Source organism: Arachis ipaensis, chromosome B6, assembly GCF_059453495.1.
Source record: "Arachis ipaensis isolate K30076 ecotype BB chromosome B6, ASM5945349v1, whole genome shotgun sequence".
Lineage (NCBI taxonomy): Eukaryota > Viridiplantae > Streptophyta > Magnoliopsida > Fabales > Fabaceae > Arachis > Arachis ipaensis.
In genome coordinates, this window is record NC_142441.1 from 60,760,877 (window position 1) to 60,777,537 (window position 16,661).

The following is a 16,661-nucleotide window of genomic DNA, read 5'->3' on the forward strand; positions in this document are numbered from 1 at the left end:
GTGACTCCACATGATCATGAACCTACAAAGACATATAACTAAGAAAAATATAGTTAGATAAAAAAAATTGGGTTGCCTCCCTGATGAGTATTTTGGTGGAAAAATGAATTTCTCCCAAAACACACAAATCTAACCGGCAAGTGTATCGGGTCGCATCAAGTAATAAAAACTCACGGGAGTGAGGTCGATCCCATAGGGATTGAAGGATTGAGCAATTTTAGCTTAATGGTTAATTTAGTCAAGCGAATCAAGATTTGGTTGAGTGTTTTGTGATTTGCAGAAATTAAATTGCATGGAATTAAAGAGAACAGGAAATAAATTGCTGAATCTTAAAGAACAAAAAATTAAATGGCAGAAACTTAGAGTGCAAGAAATGTAAATTGCGGAATCTTAAAGTGCAAGAAATGTAAATGACTTGAATTGTAAAGGGGATTGGGACTTGGATTTGCAGAAATTAAACAAGGAAAAGTAAATTTGCATCAAGCAGAGAAGTAGAAGAGGGTTTGGGTTAAATCGGATCTTGAAGCAGAAAAGTAAATGAACATGAAAATAGTAAACAGAGAATTAGAAATTGAAAGTTCAGATCTCAGGACCCAGAGACTAGAAAACCGAGTCTAGATCTCAATGCCTTCCTAGATCCAACAAGAACAATTGCAAGGGAATTGTAAATTGCAAGGAAAGTAGATGAAGAGCAATTAACAGAAATTAAATTCAATCAAGTAGTAAATAAAGCAGAGAGATCCAAGGATGAGATTGAAACAGAATTTCTTCAATTCTCCAACCCAAGATCCAAGACAATTGTAATTGAAATTGAAAGCAAGAAAACTAAGAGGAAGAGAGTGGAATTCTCCTTCCCCGAAACTAAGAAATTAAAGATCACTGAATATCCAAAGCTCTCCGAAAACTATTATGAAAATTCAAAGGGAAAGCTCTCCCCGAAGAACTTGAATTCTATCCTATTTATACACTTTCTTCAAATGATCTTCAAGCCTTGAGTTGGGCCTTTGCTCTTGGTGGAATTGGGTTGAAAGAGGCCTTGGTTGATTGCTCTTGGAGTTTGGAGAAGAACCAAAGTGAACCAAATGAACCGGGTTGGAGTTTTGCAAAAGTTGGAGTAAAAGTTGGAGCAAAAGTTAGGGTCTAACTTTTGGTCCAACTTTTCATATCAGCTCCCATATTTTGCTGATACCCACGTTGGTGCAAAAGTTAGGGGTCTAACTTTTGCTCCAACGTTGGCCTTCCTTGGTGCACTTATGGCGCCAACGTTAGCCCAAAAGTTAGGGGCTAACGTTGGCGCAAACTTTTGGTGCCCAGGGTTGATTTTCATGTGCCAACGTTAGCCCAAAAGTTAGGGGCTAACGTTGGCGCAAACTTTTGGTGCCCAGGGAGTGATTTTCAAGTTCCAACGTTAGCCCAAAAGATAGGGGCTAACGTTGGGGCTAACTTTTCACCCAAAAGTTTGTGCAAAAGTTTGAGGCTAACTTTAGGTCCAGCTTTTTGCTTCCTGGTTCAAGTTCACTTATTCCATTGTCCTCTCTTTACTCCTAGCTATTCCTCCTTACTTCAACCTTTCTCCAAGCTTTCTTCACCTATCATTAATCAACCAAACACATCAAAGCTATGCTTAAAATCATGAGATATTCATTCTTTCATAATATGTGACAATTATAGTATAAAACCTCATGAAATAGCATGAATTCATACATGGTTGATTAAATCAAAGGAAGCATGAAAATCTACCCAAATTAGCTTACTTGTAGCTCAAGAAAGTGCATAATTCAATTGAAAACTAAAGAAAAAGGCTAGTGAAACTAGGCTAAGATGACTTGTCATCACAACACCAAACTTAAAGCTTGCTTGTCCCCAAGCAAGAAAAGATTTATTGAGAAGAAAGAATCAAATGGAAGAGGCTGTTCATGCTAGCAGAGTATTATTGATAGTTCATGGGATTTTGTGTGGATATGTGAATACTCACTTCTTATTGACTCCTAGGCCTAGAAAGTCTCCTTCAAGCTTCAAGTAACATACTGCTATGACCTCTCATTATTCCTTTATCCTTGGCTATTACTTTGTTTATAAGCTTTATTTGAGTGTCATGTGTAGCAAGTTCATTTCCTTTTCTTTATACTTGACACATTATTCACTATAGACACTTGGCTCACATTCCTTCTTAGAACATTGATGCCCAGCACCTCTTTGGGCTACTAAGTGCCTTGTAGTTAGGTTGCTCTTGATAGTGGACTTTCAGCTGATGATCCCGGGTTAGTTAACCCAAGTCACCGAGTGTTGATGCACTCCAAAGAACTTAGTAATCCAAGCAGATCCTAATACAAAGACACCACAGGCATATATTCTAAGGTTTAAGCTATTGGTGTCCAGCTTTGTTTCTTTTTGTTTTTCTTTTGTTCTGTCACTTCTTTTTTTTTTTTCTTTCTTTTTGTTTTTCTTTCTAACCAAGGATTTTTATTCGATTGAGATTCATAGACAGTAGGCCACTCTATACTTAGAAGGAGATATCCTGGCTCTTTATTCACTAAAAGTGAGCTATTATACAATCACACACATACCACCACTTACTTTTATTCTACTTCTATCTAACAGAGACTATCTTACTTCACATTCAAATATTTCTTTTATTGAACTTAAAGATGCAGGGGACAAAACATACTTTTTGCTAAGTGAAAGTAAACACACAAGCACAAACATAGACTAGCTTACTTATTCTAAGAGAAACAAACAAAATGCAAAGACTACTAATTATGATAACTACTTAAAGATGCAAGGACCACTTAAAACAGACACAATGCATGCTTTCTTAGTGTTGAACAAGGATCAAGTCCACCTTTTATTTGTCATGCTTTTTCTTTCTTCTTTCATACACCTGGTTGCTGGTGTTCCCTGTGTCCATGTCTGTTGTCTGTTGATCCCGCCAGAACCCAGCTCTATTCATTGCTTCCTCTACTCTATCTTCAAGTCTCATAGCATTGCTTACCTCTACCTCACTTCTCTTTTTGAAGAATTCATCAAAAGTTGGGAAAGCTGGATCCATGTTGTGCAAATGTTCTCCAATATAGTTTAGTTTGATTTGGCTATTGATGTTGTAATCGGCTTGTACTTCATACCTTGCATCTTGGAGTGTTGTGAACTCTTTGAGAGCCCTCAAATTTTCAGCTTGCATTTGTTCCAACTTTCCAAATGATTCATGAGATTGAGAAGCATGTTCTTCTTGCATCACAAGGAATCTTGACTCGAATTCACTTTGTTTGTTCATCATTCTTAGCTCCCGTTCTTCTTGTGCTTGTTGGTTTTTCATGTATAGTAAATGATATTCCTCTTGCCTTTCTTGAATTCTCATGTACTGTTGTGATAATCTTCCAATTGCTTCCTGCATTTGAGTCATATCCATATTGCCATGTGGGAAAAAGTGCGGCTGTTCCTCCTCCTCTTGTGGCTCTTCTTCTATGTGTGGCTCATCTTCTTCCATTGGTTCTTCTCTTTCCCTTCTTCCATGTGGTCTTCGGCCTTGATGTGCTTCAGGGGGCATCATCATTCGTTCAATGGTTATGGGCATGCCTTGGCTTAACCACATTGGATTCTCCTCTTCCATTGGAACTTTAGCCTTTGCACACAACCTCCAAATGGTACTCGGATAGTACAACCAAGATCCGGCCGAATTCTTCTCAGCCAGCTTTTGAATGTCTTTTGCAAGGATTTCATGAACTCTTATCTCTCCTCCCACAATGATGCAATGCAACATCACGGCTCTCTCCCTGTTAACTTCTGAGGTGTTCACTGTGCCCAGAATTGATCTTTTCATCAACTCATACCATCCTTTTGCTTTCGGGGTGAGGTTACATCTCTTCAGATACTTATATTTGTTCTTGTCATCTCCTTCCCACTCTGAGTTCTCCATACAAATGTCTCTCGCAATCTCATCATAATCCTGATCCTCATTCAATCTTTGTTGGTATCCCGGTTCACTAAAGCGGACTGACTTTATTCTCAAGACTTTCTTGATTGCATCCGGGCTAAAGTCTACTTCCACCCCCCGCACATAGCTCTTGTACGTTGGGGGCTCACGCATGTCAAGCCTTGAGACATTTGCATAGAACTCTCTTATGATATTGGCATTGATTCGGGTGGCTGGTGATGCAAGTTCCTCCCACCTCCTCTTTCGAATTTTGTCCTTCATTTCTTGACATCCATCATCCGGCAACAAGAGTGGAATTTCAGGATAGATTCTTTTCTCGTTCATCCATTCAATTTGTATTTGATGGAACCAAGACTTGAATCTCCGTTGGTCATATTCATGTGTGTCTTCCTCCACCATGGGATCTTTCCCTTTTCTTCGTTTGGTTCTTGAGGAGGAGGCCATGATCACTTGGTTGGTTGAGTCTTGTGAGGTTAGAAGGAGTGTGAAGAATGTTGGAGAGTTTGATGTGTGTTTGGAGCAAGAAGAAATTTAGGCCGAACTTGCTATGACAAGAAATGATGAAGGCAAGTTTAAATGGTTGGAGTTTAAAGCAAGAGAAATGTTGAACCGAGCTTGTTATGTTGAGGAGTGATGAAGAGAATGAAGTTCCAAGGGTTAGAGTGATTCGATCATGTGCATGGCTTGAAGGTGGTATGTTTTTAAATGAACAATGAAGGGCTAGGATGCAATTAGACTTATAGGAATCAAAGGTGTGCATGTAAGGATAAATGAGGACAAAACTTGCTTCTTCACTTGCTTTTGCTGTGATCATTCTCAAGGAGTGGCAGATTTCCTTTTTGAAGCATGTGATGAGATTTTGTCCTCATGCTATGCTTTCCTTTGTCTTGTCTCTTTCATTGAAGATTCTTTGACCACCTAGTCATCACCACAAGACAACATATATTAGTTTTGTCCAACCGTGGCAAGAATGTCCCTTTTATTAATATTATATGAATCATCAATTCTCATATCCATTTGAACCGTGACTCTCCTTGGAGGACACCAAACTTAATGGTTGGTCATGTATAAAGAAATTGTGTCTCTTCCTTCAATTAGTGAAATCCCACTGTCACTCTTAGTTAAATGTTTATAAGAATTGCTTTCTTCCTAATTTTCTTTTTCTCTTTTTTTTTTCATGAAGGATCAATTGTGTCCCTAAATCGGTGCATCAAGGTTTGATGAACACCAAACTTGTTTCTTGTCAAAGGGTACGTCACAATTGATGCTTTCATTACCGGAAAAGAATTTTTCCATTTATAAGATTTTGGAAAACAACAATTGTATGATTATTGATGCATGAATTTCTAATTTTCATGAAGCTATGTGGACACCAAACTTAGTGTTTGGCCATATGCTTTGTCAAGACACTCCAAGCATGCAAAATGGAATTATTTGTAACATTGGTTTAGTGTGCTTGAAGGCACACCAAACTTAGCATATGTTTCAAAACAGTGCATGCAGTCAATGGACATGTTCATGAAAAGAGAAAAGAATTCATGCTCAAATGATCATAACTTATTGAATTTAAAATGACATGAATCTTAAAGCATGGGTTGCCTCCCATGGAGCGCTCTTTTATTGTCATTAGCTTGACATTCAGGCTTTCTTTTATGGTGGTTGGTGCTTATAGGGCCTCAATTTGTCTCCTCTGACCGTGATCCTCTTCTTTGTTCTCTGGTGTTCAATTTCAGCATGCTCTAATGAGAGTATGTTGCTGACAGTGTAGTAGTCCTCGGTTTGTTGATTTGCCCCCAGCTGTTGATATATCAGTTGCACTTTGTCACCTTTGGAAAGCCCCTCTGTTGGAATCTTTCTGTTCTTCCAACCCCTTTTTGCTTTGTTTCTGCGTTTTATCTTTCCTTTTGTTGATCTTTCTTTTCTGGCCGTAGGCTTTCCTTGGGGACCTCTCTTTTCAGTGGCTAATACTCTAATATCCTCTTGGGCTTCTTCATCAGTCTACACAATCCTTAGTATTGGGATGTTGCTGTGACCTTCCTGGTCATTTTTCATATAGTCTTTCTTCTCCTTGCTAAATTGTGCCTCTGGTAATACCTTCAGAGTGACACTCTGGTCATGCATCCTGAGAGTTAATTCCCCTTCCTCTACGTCTATGATAGCTCTAGCAGTGGCCAAGAATGGCCTTCCCAGTATAACAGAGTCACCATCATCATCGTTTGATTCTAGAACCACAAAATCAGCAGGGTATATAAAACTGTCCACCTAGACCAAAAGATTTTCAATTACACCCCTGGGGTATACCATTGACTTATCTACCAGCTCCAGAGACATTTGTACTGGTTTGACCTCCTCTATATGCAGCTTTTTCACCAGGGAGGATGGTATTAAGTTAATACTTGCTCCGAGATCGCACATTGCTTTAGTGATGGTCAATTCCCCAATGGTGCAAGGCAACAGGAAGCTCCCTGGGTCCTCAAGCTTGGGAGGAAGCCCCTTTTGAATCAAGGCCCTGCATTCCTCAGTGATCACTATGGTTTCTTTCTCATCCCAGCTTCTTTTCTTGTTGACAAGCTCCTTCAAGAATTTGGCATACAGAGGCATTTGCTCAAGTGCTTTAGCCAAGGGAATATTGATTTCCAGCTTCTTAAAAATCTCAAGGAACTTGTGAAAATGCTGGTCTTTAACCTCTTTGTTGAACCTCTGGGGATAAGGCAGTGGAGGTGTGATGCTTTTTCCTATTTGCTGCTGTCCCTGGGTTACTTCCTTTGAGCTATGTGGCTGGTTGCTTTTCTCCTTGGGTTTCTCAGTGTTTTTGTTTGGCATCACAACTTGCTCCTTAGCTCCATCTGCCTTTGTTTGCTTCTCATCCTCTGTTGGTTCTTTGATGCTCTCTGCTTGCTTCTGTGTAGTGTCATTGTTGCTTATCAATGTTCTCCCACTCCTTAATTGTATTGCCTTGCATTCCTCCTTGGGATTTGGGATTGTGTCACTGGGCAGTGAGTTTGAAGGTCTCTCAACAGATACTTGCTTGGAGAGTTGCCCAATCTGCCTATCTAGGCTCTTTAATGATGCTTCATGGTTTTTGTTTGTTATTTCCTGGTGTTTCATCATTTTCTCTATCAAGGTCTCTAATTTGGTGAGTCTTTGAGGTTCAGGTGGTGCTTGTGGTGGGTTGTGAGATGTGGGTTGTGGGTGGTAAACATTTTGGTTGGTGGAATGGTTGTTGGATTGGTACTGGTTGAGATTAGGGTAGTTGTTTTGAGGTTTTCTGTATGTGTTTTGGTTAGTCTGCTGCTGGTTGTAGTTTTGGTTGTTTCTTGGGTTGTTTTGGTTTGAGTTCCTCTGCCATGATTGTTGGTTTTGGTTGTGAGTGTCTCCCCATCTGAGGTTGGGGTGATTTTTCCATGAGGAGTTGTAGGTATCACCATAGAATTCATTTGGACTTGAATGCATGTACTGGACTTGTTCCTGCTGTTGCTCCTCTTGGATTTCTTCATTTTGCCCCCATGTGGCTGATGGTTGGCTGGTGTTAACTGCTGCAACTTGGAGGCCATCAATCCTCTTGGTCATTTTCTCAAATTGTTGTTGAATTTGCTGCTGCATTAATTTGTTTTGAGCCAGGATTGAATCCACTCCTTCTAGCTCCATTACTCCTCTCCTTTGTGATGGTTGGCGGCCTCTTTGATGAGCAAAGAAATATTGGTTGTTGGCCACCATATCAATGAGTTCTTGAGCCTCCTCTGCAGTTTTCATGAGTTGCAAGGAACCTCCAACTGAATGATCCAAAGCTTCCTGGGATTTCAGTGTTAAGCCTTCATAGAAGTTCTGCAGCTTCTCCCACTCATTAAACATGGCAGGGGGACATTTCCTGATTAGAGCCTTGTACCTCTCCCATGCCTCATAGATGGGTTCAGCCTCCATTTGTGTAAATGTTTGTACCTCAGCCTTCAACCTTATAATCCTCTGAGGTGGGTAAAACTTGGCAAGAAACTTGGTTACCAAATCATCCCAGTTGTTGATGCTGTCCCTTGGAAAAGATTCCAACCATTGAGTGGCCTTGTCCCTGAGAGAAAATGGGAATAGCATCAGCTTGTAACTGTCAGGAGGCACACCATTAGTTTTGACAGTGTTGCATATCCTCAAGAAAGTGGATAAGTGTTGGTGCGGGTCTTCAAGTGGTCCTCCACCAAAAGAGCAATTGTTCTGAAACAAAGTGATGAGCTGTGGCTTGAGTTCAAAATTGTTAGCATTGACATTTGGAGCTAAGATGCTGCTTCCACAATGTCTAGGATTTGCAAAGGTGTAGGAGGCCAAAACTCTCCTCTGGGGTGGGTTGTCATTATTGTTGTCTGCTCCACCTGGTGGATTGGTTGAATGTTCCTCCATCTCTTGAAATTCCTCGTCTGATTCCTCTTCTCCAACAATATTTTTCCCTCTTTCAGCTCTTCTTAACCTCCTGAGAGTTCTTTCGTCTTGTTCATGAAAATTGGGTGTGGTTCTTCTTGTGCCTGACATACAAGCAGAGCATGAGAAATGCACAAAACCAGTGACACTTCAATCTACTGCTAGATTGAAGTGTTAGTTAGTTTAAGCAAAAAATCAAACAGTTAGTGGGTTAATCAAAATTAAAGAAAAAGTACTTGATCTAGATTACCACCTCACTTAATCATTGTCAATCTAATCAATCCCCGGCAACGGCGCCAAAAACTTGATGAGTATTTTGGTGGAAAATGAATTTCTCCCAAAACACACAAATCTAACCGGAAAGTGTACCGGGTCGCATCAAGTAATAAAAACTCACGGGAGTGAGGCCGATCCCACAGGGATTGAAGGATTGAGCAATTTTAGCTTAGTGGTTAATTTAGTCAAGCGAATCAAGATTTGGTTGAGTGTTTTGTGATTTGCAGAAATTAAATTGCATGGAATTAAAGAGAACAGGAAATAAATTGCTGAATCTTAAAGAACAAAAAATTAAATGGCAGAAACTTAGAATACAAGAAATGTAAATTGCGGAATCTTAAAGTGCAAGAAATGTAAATGACTTGAATTGTAAAGGGGATTGGGACTTGGATTTGCAGAAATTAAACAAGGAAAAGTAAATTTGCATCAAGCAGAGAAGTAGAAGAGGGTTTGGGTTAAATCGGATCTTGAAGCAGAAAAGTAAATGAACATGAAAATAGTAAACAGAGAATTAGAAATTGAAAGTTCAGATCTCAGGACCCAGAGACTAGAAAACCGAGTCTAGATCTCAATGCCTTCCTAGATCCAACAAGAACAATTGCAAGGGAATTGTAAATTGCAAGGAAAGTAGATGAAGAGCAATTAACAGAAATTAAATTCAATCAAGCAGTAAATAAAGCAGAGAGATCCAAGGATGAGATTGAAACAGAATTTCTTCAATTCTCCAACCCAAGATCCAAGACAATTGTAATTGAAATTGAAAGCAATAAAACTAAGAGGAAGAGAGTGGAATTCTCCTTCCCCGAAACTAAGAAATTAAAGATCACTGAATATCCAAAGCTCTCCGAAAACTATTATGAAAATTCAAAGGGAAAGCTCTCCCCGAAGAACTTGAATTCTATCCTATTTATACACTTTCTTCAAATGATCTTCAAGCCTTGAGTTGGGCCTTTGCTCTTGGTGGAATTGGGTTGAAAGAGGCCTTGGTTGATTGCTCTTGGAGTTTGGAGAAGAACCAAAGTGAACCAAATGAACCGGGTTGGAGTTTTGCAAAAGTTGGAGTAAAAGTTGGAGCAAAAGTTAGGGTCTAACTTTTGGTCCAACTTTTCATATCAGCTCCCATATTTTGCTGATACCCACGTTGGTGCAAAAGTTAAGGGTCTAACTTTTGCTCCAACGTTGGCCTTCCTTGGTGCACTTATGGCGCCAACGTTAGCCCAAAAGTTAGCGGCTAACGTTGGCGCAAACTTTTGCTCCTTCCCTTGTATTTTTCATGTGCCAACGTTAGCCCAAAAGTTAGGGGCTAACGTTGGCGCAAACTTTTGGTGGCCAGGGAGGTTTTTCTTATGCCAACGTTAGCCACCAAGTTAGGGGCTAACGTTGGCGCAAACTTTTGGTGCCCAGGGTTGATTTTCATGTGCCAACGTTAGCCCAAAAGTTAGGGGCTAACGTTGGCGCAAACTTTTGGTGCCCAGGGAGTGATTTTCAAGTTCCAACGTTAGCCCAAAAGTTAGGGGCTAACGTTGGGGCTAACTTTTCACCCAAAAGTTTGTGCAAAAGTTTGAGGCTAACTTTAGGTCCAGCTTTTTGCTTCCTGGTTCAAGTTCACTTATTCCATTGTCCTCTCTTTACTCCTAGCTATTCCTCCTTGCTTCAACCTTTCTCCAAGCTTTCTTCACCTATCATTAATCAACCAAACACATCAAAGCTATGCTTAAAATCATGAGATATTCATTCTTTCATAATATGTGACAATTATAGTATAAAACCTCATGAAATAGCATGAATTCATACATGGTTGATTAAATCAAAGGAAGCATGAAAATCTACCCAAATTAGCTTACTTGTAGCTCAAGAAAGTGCATAATTCAATTGAAAACTAAAGAAAAAGGCTAGTGAAACTAGGCTAAGATGACTTGTCATCACTCCCAACAAGCGCTTCTTTAATGTCAATAGCTTGACAGTGGGCTTTCATGGAGCCTCACAGATGTTCAGAGCATTGTTGAGACTCTCCAACACCAAACCTAGAGATTGGATATGGGAGTTCAACACCAAACTTAGAGTTTGGTTGTGGCCTCCCAACACCAAACTTAGAGTTTGACTGTGGGGCTTTGGTTGACTCTGCTTTGAGAGAAGCTTTTTCTACTTCCTCTCCATGGATGCACAAGGTTGTCCTCATTTACTTGAAGGATCAATTCTCCTCTGTCCACATCAATCACAGCTCTTGCTGTGGCCAGGAAAGGTCTTCCTAGGATGATGGATTCATCCTCTTCCTTTCCAGTATCCAGGACTATGAAATCAGCAGGGATGTAAAGGCCTTCAACCTTTACTAACACATCCTCAACTTGTCCATATGCCTGTTTTCTTGAATTGTCTGCCATCTCTAATGAGATTTTAGCAGCTTGCACCCCATAGATTCCCAGTTTCTCTATTACAGAGAGGGGCATGAGGTTTATCCCTGAACCAAGGTCACACAGAGCCCTAAAGATCATGATGCCTATGGTATAAGGTATTATGAAGGAATACTCATCAGAGCTCATGAAGGGCATAAGGAGGTTCAATGGAATCTCTATGGTCTCTAGATGAGCCTCAGATTCCTTTGGTTCCTCAGAGGGAAACTCCTTATTGATCACTGGACGTCCCAGGAGGTCTTCCTCACTGGGATTCACGTCCTCCTCTCCCTCTTTGGGTTCGGCCATTTTGGTAATATCAATGGCCTTGCACTCTCTCTTTGGATTTTCTTCTGTATTGCTTGGGAGAGTACTGTGAGGGATTTCAGTGATCTTCTTACTCAGCTGGCCCACTTGTGCCTCCAAATTTCTAATGGAGGACCTTGTTTCATTCATGAAATTCACAGTGGCCTTAGATAGATCAGAGACTAAGTTTGCTAAGCTAGATGGATTCTACTCAGAATTCTCTCTCTGTTGCTGAGTGGATGATTGAAAAGGCTTGCTATTGCTAAACCTGTTTCTTCCACCATTATTAAAGCCTTGTTGAGGCCTTTGATCCTTCCATGAGAGATTTGGGTGATTTCTCCATGATGGGTTATAGGTGTTTTCATAAGGTTCACCTAAGTAATTCACCTTTGCTATTGCAGGTGATGACAAGTCATCTTAGCCTAGTTTCACTAGTCTTTTTACTTTGTTTTTATTTGGTTTTATGCACTTTCTTAAGCCACAAGTAAGCTAAGTGGATTGAATTTCATTTTTCCTTTGATTCAATCAACCATGGATGAATTGATGCATTTTCATGAGTTTTTGTGCCATAATTGCTTGTGTGACAAGAAGAAGGATAACTCTCATGATTATGGCATAGCTTTGATACAATTGTTGATTGATGACAGGAGGAATAAAGCTTGGAAGAAGGTTGCAAGAATGAGCTTGAAAAGAGGAGTTCACGTTTGAGCTGACGTTTGCCTCAAACGTCAACTCAAACGTGAGTAGCAGATGAGGAATACCCTGGAGAAGAGCCAACGTTTGAGCCAACGTTTGTCCTCAAACGTTGAGGCAAACGTTGGCTGAAGAAGAAGCTCCTAGAAGGCAACGTTTGCGCCAACGTTTGCCTCAAACGTGAGGTCAAATATTGGCGCCTAAAAGGAAGAAGAATGGAACTCCTGGAAGGGCAACGTTTGCACCAACGTTTGCCTCAAACGTGAGGTCAAACGTTGGCGCCTAAAAGAGGAGAGTTGGAGCTTCTGGGCAGCGACGTTTAAGCCAACGTTTGCCTCAAACGTGAGGTCAAACGTTGGCTACATTTTGGCAAGAAAGAGCATGGAAGAGCACCCCTGATTGATGAGTTAGATGAGCCACGTTTGCGCCAACGTTTGCCTCAAACGTTGAGCCAAACGTTGGCCAAAAAGAGAGCTTGGGGTGATCCACGTTTGAGCTCACGTTTGACCTCAAACGTTGAGCCAAACGTGGAGGACAGCAAATGGACTTGGCTGCATAATTTAACACAAGTGACGTTTGAGTCAACGTTTGCCTCAAACGTTGGCTCAAACGTGAATGGTTCATGGCCCGGTTCACTAATGGATTTCTTCCCAACACCAAGAGCAAGCAACGGAGGCCACTATCAACCCAATTCCATCAAGACTAAAGGCCCAATTCAAGGCTTAATGATCATTTGAAGAAAGTGTATAAATAGCTTAGGATTTGAAGTTTTAGGGAGTTTTTTTCGTTTTAGAGTTTTCTTTAAGAGTTTTCATAGTATTCACAGTAGAGAACCTTTGGGTTTTGACCTATTTGGAGATTTAGAGTCTTGGGTGTTGAAGAATTGAGGAAATTCTGTCTCAATCTCACCTTGAGATCTCTTTTGTTTCTTTCACTGCACCATTGGAGAATTGAGATTTGAATCCATGTTTTCTTCTGTTTTGATTTTTAATCTTTTGCAATTGAATTTTAAAATTGGATCTAAGAAGGCAGTGAGATCTAGACTTGGTTATCTAGTCTCTTGAGTCCTGAGATCTACATCTTTCAATTTCAATTTCCTTGTTACATTGCTACACCAAGTTTATTTTCATTTGCATTTAAGATCCGGTTCAGTTAGATCCATCTTCTACATTTCTGTTTGTTGAGATTTACTGCTCTCTTGTTTAATTTTCGCAATCCCACATCCCTGATCCAGTTACAATTCAAGCCATTTACATTTCTTGCATTCTAAGATTCTGCAATTTACATTTCTTGCATTCTAAGTTTCTGCCATTTAATTTCTTGTTCTTTAAGATTCAGCACTTTTATTTTCTGTTCTCTTTAATTTCCTGCAATTTACCCCTCTCCCTTTACTTTTCATGCAATTTAATTCCTGTCAACACAATTTCACACAATCAACTCTTGATCTGCTAGACTAAATCAACCACTAATCTAAAATTGCTCAATCCTTCAATCCCTGTGGGATCGACCTCACTCATGTGAGTTATTATTACTTGATGTGACTCGGTATACTTGCCGGTGAGTTTTGTGTCGGATCGTTTTCCGCACATCAAGTTTTTGGCGCCGTTGCCGGGGATTGAATAGATTGACAATGATTAAGTGAGTTGGTAGTTTAGATCAAGCACTTTTTTCTTTTCTGTTTCTCTAATTTTTGACTGACACACTAACTGTTTGAAATTTTGCTTAAACTAAACTTCATTCTAGCAATAGATTGAAGTGTTACTGGTGGTGTTTCTTTTGTTTTGTTTGTATGTCAGGTACAGGGAGATCCATTCCTATTTTATCTGAAACTGACCAGAGAACTCTTAGAAGGTTAAGAAGAGCTGAAAGAGGGAAAAATATTGTTGGAGAGAAAGAATCTGAGGAAGAATATCACGAGATGGAAGGAGATCCATCTAATCCAGGAGGAGGGGTTAACAATAACCCACAACAGAGGAGAGTACTAGCCTCCTATACCTTTGCAAACGCTAGACATTGTGGGAGCAGCATTCTCACCCCTAATGTCAATGCAAATAACTTTGAGCTGAAGCCACAACTCATCACATTGGTCCAAAACAACTGCTCATTTGGGGGAGGACCATTGGAGGATCCAAATCAACATCTATCTACCTTCTTAAGGATTTGTGACACTGTCAAATCCAATGGCGTGAATCCTGAAACCTACAAGCTTCTGCTGTTCCCGTTCTCATTAAGGGACAAGGCTGCACAATGGCTTGAAACTTTTCCCCAAGGAAGTATCACTAGTTGGGATGACTTGGTGACCAAATTTCTAGCCAAATTCTATCCACCTCAAAGAGTCATTAGACTGAAAACCAAGGTGCAGACATTTACACAATTAGATGCCGAATCCTTGTATGAAGCATAGGAGAGGTACAAAGCTTTAATCAGAAAGTGTCCTCCAGAGATGTTCAATGAATGGGACGTGCTGCAAAATTTCTATGAAGGCCTGACATTGAAATCTCAAGAAGCATTTGATCATTCTGCTGGAGGTTCACTACAACTAATGAAAACTGCTGAGGAAGCCCAGAATCTTGTGGACATGGTGGCCAACAATCAATATTTCTTTGCTCATCAAAGAAACTGCCAACCATCACAAAGGAGAGGAGTAATGGAGCTAGAAGGAGTAGACTCAATCTTGGCTCAAAACAAGATGATGCAGCAGTAAATTCAACAATAATTTGAGCAAATGGCCAAGAGGATTGATAGCCTCCAAGTTGCAGCAGTTAACACAAGCCAACCATCATCCACATGGGTGCAAAATGAAGAAACTCAAGAGGAGCAGCAGCAAGAACAAGTCCAGTACATGCACAACCAAAATTCTGGACAGAATGAAGTATATGGTGACACATATAATCCATCCTGGAAGAACCACCCAAACCTCAGATGGGGAGATAATCACAACCAGAACCAACAACCATGGTAGAGGAACTCAAACCAAAACACTTCTAGTAATAACCAAAACCACAACCAGCAGCAAACTAACCAAAACCCTTACAGAAAACCTTAAAACAACTACCCCAATCCCAACCATTACCAATCCAATAACCAACCCACCAATCAAAATGCCCACCATCCACCACCCACATCTCACAACCCACCACAAGCATCATCTGAATGTCAAAGACTCACTAACTTAGAAACCTTGATAGACAAAATGTGGAAACACCAAGAAATGACAACCAAGAACCATGAAGCTTCCATGAAGAACCTAGAGAGACAGATTGGGCAAATCTCCAAGCAGATTTCTGTTGAGAGACCATCAAGTTCCCTGCCAAGTGACACAATTCCAAATCCTAAAGAAGAATGCAAGGCAATACAGTTAAGAAGTGGGAGAACATTGATGAGTAACAAAGACACTACAAGGAAGCAAATGGAGAACAGCAAAAGGCCAATAGAGGGGGAAAAGCCAACACACGCAGAGGAAGCCGATGGTGATGATGCAATGGCAAGCAAGCAAACTGCAAGGCAAGCTCAAGAAAGGGAGGAACAATTAAAAATTTCAAGAAAGGGGAAGGAAGTAATTGAAGAACCAACCAAGGAACAAAGGCAACAAACAGAGAAGAACTTTGTACCTCCACTACCATACCCTCAGAGGTTCAGCAAAGAGACTAAGGACCAACATTTTCATAAGTTCCTGGAAACTTTCAAGAAGCTGAAAATCAACATTCCCCTAGCTGAAGCATTGGAATAGATGCCCTTATATGCCAAGTTCTTGAAGGAACTCATTAACAAGAAAAGAAGTTGGCTGGAGAAGGAAACTGTGCTTCTCACTGAAGAATGTAGTGCGTTCATCAGAAAAGGACTCCCTCCCAAGCTGGAAGATCCTGGAAGTTTCTTCCTACCTTGCACCATTGGAAGTCTATTTATCAACAAGGGGATGTGTGACTTAGGAGCAAACATAAATCTAATTCCATCATCTTTAGTGAAAAAGCTTGGCATAGGGAAGGTGAAACCAATACAGATGTCCTTGGAATTAGTGGATCAGTCAGTAGTACATCCCAAAAGAGTGATTGAAAACCTTTTAGTTTAGGTTGACAAGTTCATTTTCCCTGCGGATTTTGTAATACTGAGCACTGAAGAAGAAGAAAACAATTCAATCATCTTGGGAAGGCCATTTTTAGCTACTGCAAGAGCCATCATAGATGTAGAACAAGGAGAATTAATTCTCAGGATACATGATAAGAGTATCACTCTAAGTTTACTGCCAGAAGCACAGTTCAATTATAAAAAGAAGGATGGTACAGAAAATAAAGAAAATCTACAATGGAAGGAGGAGATCAACAAGACAGACAACAGCTGCCCTCCAAAACAAGAGATAAATGATTTAATAAATCAAAGAAGGAAAGAATCTATGCAAAATAATGAAGAAGTTCAAGAGGACATTGTAGTGTTAGCCACTAAGAAGAGAAATCTCCAAGGTAAATCTACGGCCAAAGAAGAAAAGTCAACAAAAGGAAGGAAGAAACACAAGAACAAAACAAAAAGGGGTTGGAAGAACAGAAAGATTCCAACAGAAGGGCTGTCCAAAGGTGATAAAGTGCAATTGATCTACCAACAACTGGGAACAAACCAACAGACTGATGACTACTACACTGTCAGCAATATACTTTCATTAGAACATG